We start from the raw sequence: 13376 nt of genomic DNA, 5'->3' as shown, positions 1-13376 counted from the left end.
GAAAGAATAGAAGACAGAAGTTTAGAATTGTGATGTCAAAATATCGCACGACAAGGAAATCAAATGAAGTGTAATTTTCCTAAAAGTTACATAGCCTCTTGTAGATAAGTACAGACATTTCCATACTGATCAGCGAAACTCTAATAAATCGGCTTGTGATCCATGACTCCTATGAATCTAGAGCTTTAATACCAACTTGTCACAACCCCAGTTCGCCCTCCGTTAACTACCGTGATGGCACCTAGTCTCTCCGACTAAGTAAGCCTAACAAATGCGGAACATAAATGAAACTTGCGGAAGAAATAATCAAAAGCCAAAATAACTGAATGGAAAAATAGTTGGAATGCCACTCGGCATATACAACACAACATTCTCAAAACCAGTACACTATCCCAAAACCCGAAAACTCAAGGAAACACAAGCCTTTGGAATATCTAATAGTCTAACTCCAGAATATCTAACAAGAAAGAAAAAAAATACAGAAGGGCAATGTTTAACAGCTAGAATAGAAAGGGACTTCTCGGTCTGCGGACGCGACAGATGTACCTCGAAATCTCTAGAGCAGTCACCTCCCTCAAGGATGGTAGGCCTGAGTAGCGGTACCTGGATCTACACATGAAAAACATACGCAGAAAGGGGCATGAGTACACCATAGCGGTACTCAGTAAGTGCCAAGCCTAACCTCGGTCGGGTAGTGACGAGAAAGGTCAGAGACCTACTGAGATTAAACAAAAAATATAAAGTTTGACGGTATAGAATAGAACAGTATAATGAAATAGGCAGTGAAAGTAACATATGATATACATGACAACAACAACTATACAGAAGCGAGGTAAACACGGAAAAAAGTACAACTCAGCACCAATAATATCGATCGGGGATCTCCTAGGATACCGTCCTGTAGTCCCAAATACACATATCCGATAAGTCTCCCCGGATACCGTCCCATAGCCCAACTCATAGTGCATGGGGATCTACCAAAATCCTGTTCCGTAGTCCCAAATATAAATACCTAGTATTGGGAGAATCTACCAAGTACATTTATGTAGTTCCATATAACTGTGCAGGGGGATATACTGGAATCCCACATTTGTAGTCCCAAAATAAACAAACAAGGGGGAGCTACCGGAATCCCACATCCGTAGTCCCAATGTAAATACACAGCGGCAACAAGAAAATATTCAGAAATGGAAATTTCATATTAAGGCAGCAATTAATTCTAGCCTAGCACGCTGCACAGAGTTCAGGTAAACACGTTGGACAATTAACACAAATAAATCAATAAGACATGCTATCCTAAGCTAACAACAGGCTTAATAGTACAAGTAATAAAAGCCGGAAAAGAAACATACTAATCAATACTTAAAGAAAACCGGATTTCCAATAATTTGCATAAGTACACACTCGTCACCTCACGTATAAGGCATTTCAATTACCAAATATATAAATCCTAAGGGTAAGGTCCCCCACACAAGGTTAGACAAGCCACTTACCTCGAACCGGCTCAAAATCAACCTGAAACCACGCTCTTGCCACGAGTACTCAACTCTAAATGGCCCAAATCTATTCAATTCAATTTCATAATATAAATAACACTTCAAATAGATGACTCTACAATTAAATTCTAAGCTAATGCGCGAAATTATGTAAGTTTACCAAAATGCCCCTCAGGCCCACATTTCGGAATCGGGTAAAATTTATATTTCTAGAATCCTCACACTCTCACGAGTCTATACATAATAAGAACACTGAAATTGATGTCCAAATGACCCCTCAAATCCTCGTTTAAAGGTCTCTTAAACTCAAGCCCTAATTACCCATTTTTTCCAAAATTTTCACCACTAATTAGGTCTTTAATCACATAAAAACGAGTTATGAAGTCAAGGATGTGACCTTCAAGTGATTCCCCTTTATTTGCCTCAAAAATCTCTCTCAAAAGCTTCAAACCTGGATGAAAATGGTGAAAGAATAGCTCAAATTTGCAAAGGCAACTATTTCTATGTTCTGGTCCAGGCATTTTCACATCTACGACCCAATTTCTGCTTCTGCGGTACCTCATTTGCGGTCCTTGAGCTGCATCTGCGATTTTTCACTTAAGTCCCAATTTTCGCTTCTGCGATCCCTTCCGCAGATGCGGCCCCTATGCCGCTTCTGCGGTTCCAGCCTTCCCAGGCCCTTTCCACTTATGCACTTCTTTTCCCCGCATCTGTGGCATCGCACTTGCGGTCCCCAATCCGCAGGTGCGGAAACACCGGAAGCCGAAAATCTGAAGCTTCCTCAAAAATTCCAAACTCTCCGTTAATGATTCGAAATCACCCTGAGGCCCCCGGGACCTTAACCAAAAGTACAAACATCACCTAATACCTTATTCAAACTTGAACCAATCTTCAAAACACTTCAAACAACATCAAATCAACCAAAACACATCGGATTCAAGCCTAAGTTTCTAAAATCTTATGAATTTCGCTTTTGATAAAAAAACCCAACCAAACCACGTCCGAATGACCTGAAATTTGCACACACATGCCAAATGACACAACAGAACTACTGTAACTCTCGAAATTCCATTCCGACCCTCAGATCAAAATCTCGCTGTCGAACTGGAAACTTCAAAAATTCAACCTTCGGCATTTCAAGCCTAAATTAGCTACGGACCTCCAAAACACAATTCAAACACGCTTCTAACCCCGAAATCACCCAACAGAGCTAACGGAACCATCAGATTTCCATTTTGAGGTCATCTTCACACTGTTCCGACTATGGTCAACTTTCCAACACTTAAGCCCTCATTTAGAGACTAAGTGTCCCAAAACTCTCCAAAACTCAAAACTGGACATCCCGGTGAATCAAAATAGCAGAAATAGACTTGGAAAAAGTAGTTAATAGGGGATCGGGGCGTTAATTCTTAAGACGACCGGTCGGGTCGTCACAATATTAATAAAGCTCGTAAATATGAACGCGCTCTTGATGTAAATATATTACAATTCACCTCCAGAAGAGGTAATATGATTGAGAGAATATATACTCAATATTTCATATTATAATTTTCTCCTGAAGTAGTAATATAATTGAAATTTTCTCCTGAAGCAGGAAAATATTATGAAACTGTTTCTTTTTGTGCTTAAATAAAATAATGAACTATTCAAAGTTATTTTTGAAGCACATTTTCATTCCCTGGAGTGAATGAAGAAATACCACAACTCACCTCCTAAAGAGGTAGAATAACAAAGAATATAAATATTATTTTGGTGGCATAAGGATCATTGCCACACGTACCTGTTGTACGTAAACATCTTGGATAATTTTATAAAGTATCATTCTAAGCAAAAGCATTCTTGTATAATATTTTCTACTACAATCACATTAATATATTATGGTTAATTATTGAGTTCCCCGAAGGAAATAACAACTCGTGTATCTTTCCTTAAAGGATGCAATGACTATGTGGTTGCCGCATTGATACAAAATATTGAGATGTTAACGATATTTCTCCTTGAAGGAGATATTTGTCACAAAGTTAGTGGTAGGAATATTAAAATTTTTAATTTTTGTCATTTATAAAGTTAGAATTGACTTTATATTGTTCATTTGATTATGATTTTCTCTTATGACATCAGAAGTGTCTGGCAATATTTTGTAGTACAAAATTTATCAAAAGCTCCTGAAGAGCTTATATACAAATATGTCATTCATATTATATGATTACGGTCAAAACATATGTTGTAGTAAACCTGAAGTTTACTAATACAAATGGCTATCATATTGAGACTACAAATAATTGGAAGATTGATAATCTTCATGTTTCCACAATTATAGGGGGTAAAATAATGTGTATGTGAGAAGTTACCTGCCTTATTATTTAATTTGTACTATATCATGTATCACAGTAAACCAGAAGTTTACTAAGAGATAGCACATGCCATGATAAACTTGAAGTTTTCATTTGCCATTTTTAAATGAGCTATTTGAGAATTCAGATAAGCATATACTGAAGAACTAGAAGATTATTCAGGAATTCTCATGTGTTGCTTGTTCTCATAATAAATTGATTATACCAGCAAAAGTTGGGACTAAAACCCCTGATTCTGAAATATATAAAAGGTAAATATGAGCCCGTTCACCTATCATGTGAACCACTTATAGATGCATATATGAGATGGTTACATGTGTAATTATTGTCAACCTGCAGTTTGGCATTTGGAATTGCTTTTCTCGGTTAAGAGCATAATTTTCAGATTATGAAATCAAGACAGTTCATCTTGATAATACTGGTTTATATCCAAGCTGGGTTAGCATTGAATACCTCATATTAATGGCTAAACCATTGCTTATGAGAACAAAGCTTCATGTGTTGGTCTAAGATTTTCTAAATTGCATATAGCAGCACTTGTATGCATCAGACCAACAATATATGATAAGTCCTCCCTTCACAATTGGTTTAGGATCAGAAACCAAATATTTTTACTATCTTTTGTTGCGTGGTATATGATTAATTTCTCTACCATAATACACAAAGATATGTTTTCCAAAGATGATTAGGGTTATATGTTAGTTTTTATAACATTTGGGGGGTGGAATAAACAGCTGAAAAATATGCTATATGAATCGAATTATCATTAATATGATCCTCACTTAGAAGATAATTCAAGTCGAATGCTAGAAGCATTTGCTGATCCAAAATTTAAATATCATATTTCAGCTGCAAATGCTCCTATTAAAATTAAAGTCCCTGAAGGATAAAGTTTACTACACGCATGAAGCGTAGCAAATCGATCGGTTTCAAAGGTAACAATCCTTGAAAAATGATAGGAGTAAATGATCAAAAATCATAATGAGGAGGAAATGAGCTCTAGAAGAGCCCACGATATAACATTTTATGAAACTCCAGAAGAAGTTTAGGTACCTGAAAATACAGAAAGTTATGAGATCTCAACAAGTTATGCTGCTTAGGAACCGATACAAAATGATCGTCGACGATATATTTGATACAATATAGTGCACAATATTGTAAAAGATTGTGAGGATCAGACCTGTAGTCCAGGCACTTGGAGATGTCATGCCATTTAAATACAAGGCATAACCTATATGACTCATTTGATTAAGTCTATATGAAGATCTCTGAAGGATTTAAAATGCCTGAAGCATATAATTCAAAGTCTCGAAAAATGTACTCGATCAAATTACAAAATCTTTGTACGGTTTAAAGCAATCTGGGCGCATGTGGTATAATCACCTCAGTGAAAATTTGCTGAAAAAAGATCTATGGTTATGCAGATGCAGGTTATTTATTCGATCCCCATAAAGCTCGATCTCAAATGGGCAAGCAGGGAGTCCATATGATTGAGATCACTGATTCATTCGAGAGACATGTGGGTTGGAATGTGATAAAAGACCCACAATATTATATGGAGATAATGTTGCATGCATAGCCAATTAAAGGGAGGATTTATAAAAGGAGATAGAACGAAGAAAATTTCACCAGAATTATTCTACACACATGATCTTCAAGAAAATTGTGACATTGATGTGCATCAAATTAGTTCAAGTGACAATCCAACAGATTGTCTTTACCAACTTCAACTTTTGAGAATATGTTATACAAGATTGGAATGCGGAGACTCAAATATTTGAAATAAGATTTTCTTGAGGGGGAGTAAAATGTGCGATGTACTCTTTTTCCCTTACTAAGGTTTTTCCCACAGAATTTTCCTTATAAGGTTTTCAATGAGGCAGCCAACAATGTGTATTACTAAATATGTGTACTCTTTTTCCTTCACTGTATTTTTCCCACGGGGTTTTTTTCTAGTAAGGTTTTAATGAGGCACATTATCTTTTAATGAACATCCAAGGGGGAGTGTTATGAATATATTATATTATGGATATTCATTTAGTACTCTATTGTAAATAAGCTTCCTGAATAAGCTTATCCATATGGGACTCCGTCGTAAATATGTTTATCTATTTAGTACTCTATTGGAAATAAGCCTCCTGAAGAAGCTTATCACTTCGGTACCCGGTTATGGATAAATATTACCCCGGTAGAAGATTATCCATACCGGATATAATAAGCTTATCCTTTCGATATTCGGTTATGGATAAATATTATCCCGGTAGAAGATTATCCATACTGGGTATAATTAGCTTGTCCTTTCAGTACTCTATTATGGATAAACATTATCCCCAGTAGAAGATTATCTATACCTGGTACAATGAGCTTATCCTTTGAGTACTCCATTATGGATAAACATTGCTCTCAGTAGAAGATTATCCATATCTGGTATAGTAGCAACTTACGCAGTAGCTTGCGGTAGCCGCTTACACAGCAGCTTCCTTTCTTCTATAAATAGAGGAGATTTCAGTTCATTATGTACATCAATTGGAAGTTGAATAATATCAATCTCTCTCTATATACTTGTCTTCAGTTTATTTACTTTACAGTCTTTATTTTATAACTATATATATATATATATATATATATATATATATATTACAAGCAACCTTGTGTTTTCATTTCCAAGAATTTCGACAAATGAGGTTGATTTGGTCCTTTGCTATTACCATTTTCCAGGGGGAAGTGCACGGTTAGCCACTAATAACACATGTATTTACTTTTAAGTCATTTTTTAAAATGTCTTTAGTCTTTAGCCACTGCTTTAATAAACTTTAACTGCCCAGACGAAAATACCCTTCTGCTCATGTCCTTTACTTTTGAACTTAATTTCAGGACTTCAGGACTACATGTCTTTAACTTTTGAGCTTATAACTCTAAGTTAAGGACTTCAGGACTACATGTCCTTAACTTATGAACTTGAAACTCTAAGTTAAGGACTTCTGGACTGCATGTCCTTAACCTTTGAACTTGTAACTGTAAATTCAGGAAAAAGTATCCTTAACTTTTGAGCTTGTTAGTCTAAGTTCGGGACCTATTGTCCTTAACTTTTGGGCTTCTTAGCCTAAGTTCAGGACCTATTGTCCTTAACTTTTGAGCTTGTTCGTCTAAGTTCAGGACTTCAGGACCTATTGTCCTTAACTTTTGAACTTGTAACTGTAAGTTCAGGACCTATTGTCCTTAACCTTTTGGGCTTCTTAGCCTAAGTTCAGGACCTATTGTCCTTAACTTTTGAGTTTGTTAGTCTAAGTTCAGGACCTATTGTCCTTAACTTTTGAACTTGTAACTCTAAACTCAGGACCAAGTGTCCTTAAATTATGAGCTTGTTACTGTAAGTTCAGGACTATCTCCCTCTCTTTATAGAACAAATCAAGTCATTGTTTTACTTCATTCATTTTTTTTTTGCTGTGGTGAAAAACTTGTTGATATGGCCATTCAAGTGCAATTGCACTCGGAGAATCTTGGTTTTCCTTTGCACGATTTAATGGATAATAATGCTTGTGGATTCAATCAGTTTCCTTTTAACCCTCAACATCAATAATATTTCGAGTACCCACAGCAGCATTGGCAGTTACAAAATCTAGGAATAGATTTCGCCGAAGAAAAGGGAGACGGAGAGACTGGCAAGGAAGAGAATATGGATAGAAAAGAGATAGAAGAAAGGGTACTACAATCTTTTCATATTAATTTTAATATACTAGTGGCTACTTTTGCTCAGCATTAAAAATACTGGATAAAAAGTAAATGCCACTTTAAAAAGTGGCTACCCCGTGCAATTTTTACCATTTTCTACCCAACTAAAAAGGGACTTTGCCCCCGTCAGAAACTATTTATATTCTGTAGCTAAAAAATGTATAACTTTTGTATATAACATATAGAATATATATGTGTGTATACATACATATATATATATATATATACATATATATATTTCGAATAATATTTTGAAAGTGGTTATGCTGTTTACATTGAAAATGGTAATTACAATTAGATTTGATTTTGTGGTTCTAAAAATACGTGATTTATTTTTATGCTAATTGTTAAGCAGTAGATGCTAAGTGTGAGACTAAAAAATGAGATAAAAACTTGAAAGCAGTAAGTTTAAGCAAACCGAGCGGTTGAGAATCGGGGCCTCGAGCCAGATTCTACGGGGCCTCGAGGTCGAGCTAGATACTAAGCTACGGACACCCGATGAAGGACTAACAGTTTTGAGAGCTTTGATGAAGGCTCTTAAAGATCAATAGTAAGCAATAAATGAAGAAAAATTAATGAAATACAATAAATATAAGAAATAAATGTAAGTAATAGAATCAAAGGAGAATGTGTTTAGGTTAGAGAGCAGAGAATGTTCTTGTTCTTGTATTGAATGTTGTATATGTTTACAAAATGACAAGGGTCCCCTTTATATATGAGGGAGAATCCCAACCTAGTACCAATGCATTTATTACAAAGATATATAGCTGGTACAACCATTTAATGCCACGGTACGGGCTTATACTAGCCTAATAGACTTGGTCAGCCTAAATCACGTGCCTTGGGAACTTCCCATTTTTCCATCATAACTACCGATCTGCACTGCCCCGAGGTCAAATGTCGATAACCCCTCGGGGTTGAACCTCGATCATTGTCTCGAGCCTTTGGAGACGTGCCTACGAAGTGTCATAATGACTATAAAATCGAACCCTCTGATTTTTACCGCATACAGATAGTCCCCACATTTCTTAGAATAAAAATTACAAGAAACGATCTTGAATTCTTAACTCTTCGATACTACCCCCGTGACGTCAGTCTATTAGAGCATTAAATGCCATGACTCAAAAGACTACGCAGGGGTCGCCGTCAACACGACTATCAAGAAGCCCACAAACCGCTATTGGTTCAACCTTTCCACTTCCCAAACATTGCTCATGTGGCTTCTATAAATACCTCAACTATTTTGCGATTAACACTTTACAATACCTTCAAGATTTTATAGCTAAGTTCACCATCTTCTGCATTCTTCTCCCTTCTATGCTTGCTTTTTCACTTTCCTTCCTAGAAACCCATCTTTTTCATAGTTATGGCCAGAACTTCTAGAACGGTACCTCAGAAGGAGGGTACCGCCTCCTCGTCATGCCCTTCGAAGGGCAAACCAAAAGTACCCCCAACTGTCAAGCAGTGTACCCCTACAAATTCGATACTGTATTCGATTTTTCCGTCAAAAACCCTTCTGCTACACCAGGCCGATGCAAGGACATGTCTCGATATATCAGTGTGGTGACTGATACGGACAGAGTAAAGAAAGACTGTTGATGGGGGGAGGCAGCGTTAGTAGAAATCCCCAATTATGGGGAGAGCATAGTAGACTATAAAGTTGGCTTCCTCAGTGTGTATACATACCCATTTACTTTAGGCCCCGTAGATTCTTCAGATCCTTCTTCCCTATTGATAGATCTGATGATTCTCGATTTCTACCATGAGTACCGAGTGACGCTCGGTCAGATTTATCCTTATTTCTGGAGAATCGTTCATATGCTCCGGTACTTTTCCAACCAGGTCGAGGGTATGACCTTCACCCTCAATCACTTGGTCAGATTATACAGCCCTCGTCTCTTCCGGGGTTTGATCAAACTTTATCCTCGATCTGCGAGGCTGTTCTTTTCGAGCATCGATAAGGATAAGGATCCGGGGTGGATGAGCCGGTTTGTCTGAGTGAGGACCTCAGACATTATCCCGGCTAATAGGATGTCATTCCTAGAGGAGTGGAATATGAATCATAAGTGCCCCTATCTCGATCATATTTTATTGCCTTTTCATCCTCTTTTGGAAAAAAATGATCTTCTTTTGATTATGCAGTCACCATTTGGTACTCTGGCGCGGTTCAGAACCTATTGGGATGGATCATACAGTTAGATTCCGCTTTCCCTAATATCGATCGTTCTTGGCGCAGCTTGGCCAAAACGCGGTGGCAGCCCAAGAACCACGGTATGCCCTTTACTGCTATCTGTATCAGATTTCCTTATGAATATCTTATATGATGGTAAGTTTGATGCATCACGCTTGTGCAGGCCTCGGGGATGGAGTGTTTATAATACCGTCCCCTGATGGTGAGGAACTAACCTCGAAGCCTGGTAAGGGCAAGAAGAGGAAGAAAGAGGTGTCGGCTGTGTCTCCCAAATCTGAGAAACCTAAAGTTCAAAGGCCTTGAACTGACGTGAAAGTATCGACTTTGGTCGTTGTGGCGAGTCCCCGTGTCGAGGATGAAGGCGATGATGATGATGAAGGCCTTTTGGTACAAAGGACGAGAGGAGGTGCGGATGCTCCGTAAGTTGCTGGGCGGAAAGTCGCCGAATCGATGGTGGTTGATATAGACCAAACCCGTGCTGAGGAGACCCTTGAGGAGGGTGCGGGAACAGTCCCTGAGTTCCAAGTCGGACATGGTACAGTCCGCGCCTATGAGCCCATCGCTGGTGCCTCCGAAGGGCCAGAGCCCGAAGCTTCTCGGGGGCAAGACGAGACTCTCAGAGAAATTAGTGCCCTAGGTGGATTTAATTTGGGCCATTCGTAGTCACCGGGGGAAATCAAGGATGCACAGGACTTGGCTACCACCAGTTATACCCCATTTTAAACTGGTTAAATTAAGGTACAACATATAGGCAATTCTGAGTTAGATTAAAGTTAACGAGCCGCCATCTAATTATTTCTAAGGTGAATTAGGACACCTAAATTGATTAAAGTAATGTATTAATAAAGTATAACTCTGTTAATGGTCTACTTAACCTAAAGATTCTAGGTAAGGGTTCAATTAATCTAAAGGGAAGGTTTTTAAGGCACCCTTTAAGATTCATATTAAATGGTTAACCAACCGAACTAAGGTTAATTAAAGCTAAGTGTAAATGAGTGTGTTTAAAAATACAAAAGGTAGTTTAAAATAAGTATCCATTAGCTAAATCAAAATGGGAACTTGACTGATTAAAGTGATTGAGGCATTATAAGATTTATAATGTGTGTTCAAGAGTGAAAATAAAGAAAGTGAAGCTACATTCTTGAAAATGGTCGAATAGACTTAGCAGAAAATCTAACTTTTGAATTTTAGAGAGCTTGACTTTAAAAAAAATGAATTAACTTAGGAAAAAAATGACCAGAGATCCTAAAATACTTTCTTCATTGTAAAGAACCAATTAATACATAGAGAAAACTTTCCAGATCATGACTTAGTACTGCCCCAAAATGTTAAAGTGTTATAAAGATTCATTATCCTAAGACTACTGCTACGTGAGAAATCATTAAGTTGTTGGTCCTAAGACTTGATATCATAAAGCAAAGACTCTAAATGGTAATCACAGTTCAATCATTATGTAACAATTCTACGTTTAAGAGTACACATATAACTGAAATATAAGTTAGTCAGAATAGCAAGTAAGTAAGATAAGTGAAACGAAGTGAAGCAATCTGAAGCCATGTCCAAGCCCCATAGAAGATTTTATCTTCTGCATTTTGATGTCTAAACACGGTAAAATCTGGAAAAAGGACTCGGGGATGTGCAGTCTCCATGCAGTGTTATGGCATCATTGAGTCTCAAAGTAAGACCCTTCAGCTCCGGTGTTCATGAGAAAATAAAGAAAGAATAAAAGAGTTAGAGGGGAACATATACTTCTTAACAAATATGAAGATCGGAGAAGATAAATAAATATACTTCTTATCATAAGGAGACTGCACATATTTTTTATAACCATGGCTATAAAAACTCTTAACTATTATTAACAGAAATATTTTTTAATTAGTATCCCATGTTAGGAAATAAATATTTATCTATCTTCTATTGAGTAGTACCTAAAGTGATTTAAGCTAATTCAATAAGCGGAGAAGGATATATTCCACATCAATTTAAAGTCATTTTTACACATTGATCAAAGATACCAACACTTAAACCAAATATCAAAGAAGAGCAGGAAGACATAATATTCATAATACAACATGTATTTTAGTTAGTTAAAGTTGATTTCAAACAAGGCATTTTAAAACCAATAAGCTGATGTAAAGTCATGGTGTATAACATGTCATCTAAGAATTCTAACATAAAGTTCACTTATGCTTGTAGCAGGATAGAATAGAAAAAGAGTGGCAACTTATTCCAAGTTGTCTTATTAAGAGCAAAAGAAAAATAAAATAAATCAGAGTATTGGAGAAAATGACACGCATTTTTACATTCCAAGCAGAAAATAGACACCAAATCAGTTTCTAAAGTCAGCAAATGTACTCTATAGAACAAATAATATGGACACGAGTCAAACGTCATAGGATCAAAATATAAATTCCTAAGAGCATGATTTCTAAACACATCTTTATCTAGAATTTCGGGAATACATTTTTTAAGAGAATTGAAGTCTAAAACATGATTCTTAAATACAAAATTTTTTAACAAAAAGAGAAAAGAAACAGAACGGGGTCGAATATTACCTCTTATAGTGCAGCGAACCGGAGCTTCGACCTCGAATCTACTCTCTCGTTATGAACAGATCCGAACCTCGAGTCGAATGGGTTCGAGCACCTCTATTGTGGCTAAAGTACACCGAGACAGTAAATAAAGTTTGAAAGCTCTTTATGAGAGTTTCTAAGAGACGAGAAGAGTGATAAGAGTAAGAAAAACAGTGGTGTTTACAGTAGTGTTCGAGTGGCAGCTCTAACCTCTCTAAACCCACACGGATGTGAGTATTTATAAGAGATGTAGATCTAGGGTTCATGTTTGGGTGGGATTTTGCAAACTTCAAATTTTGAGAAATAGTCGTTGTGAGAGGTCAAAATCGTGATGCAAGATAGCAGAAAAAGGGACTGATATGGATGAACAAAGAAAAAGGGTAAGGAACCCGTGACCCTCTCTTGTCTTCCAACGGATCTTTGTGAAAATTTTTGACTTATGGAAGAGAACAAAATAGCTTCAAGTTGCTCCTGAAACTTTCATGAAAATGGTTAAACAAAGTCATGTGATGGTGAGGAGAGGTACAAAATCGACCAAAAAATGAAAAGGGAGGAAAGAGATGCGGATGCTGCTTCTTAGAAGAAACAAATACGACCTAGTTTGTTTTTTAGGCTTTGCTGTTAGGTAAGGGAAAGAAATCAGCTGGGCCTTGTGAATTGGGCTACTGTTATGGGCCGAAATGCAAGACTTTTGGGGGTATTAAAATTCAAACAACCTATTTCAGTGGACCGAAATCAGTGGGTATTTTGGACTTGGTTTGGATTCCTTTCTTCTAGTTGATGTGCTTCTTTATTAGACTTAATTAATCTTTCGAATGTATTATATAATAAAAATAAAAATAAAATAATATTAGTAGGAATAATAATATTATTAACAATAACAATAGTAGCAATAGTAATAGTATAATGAATTAGTAATACTAATAATACTAACAACAAAAATAGTAATACTAATAGTGGTAGTGATAAAATAATGATAATAATAATAATAATAATAATAATAGCGACAATAGTAAAAATAATAATAGTA

This window comes from Nicotiana sylvestris, chromosome 1, assembly GCF_000393655.2.
Source record: "Nicotiana sylvestris chromosome 1, ASM39365v2, whole genome shotgun sequence".
Classification (NCBI taxonomy): domain Eukaryota; kingdom Viridiplantae; phylum Streptophyta; class Magnoliopsida; order Solanales; family Solanaceae; genus Nicotiana; species Nicotiana sylvestris.
The sequence above is the reverse complement of the archived record's forward strand: the minus strand, read 5'-3'. Positions refer to the sequence as shown.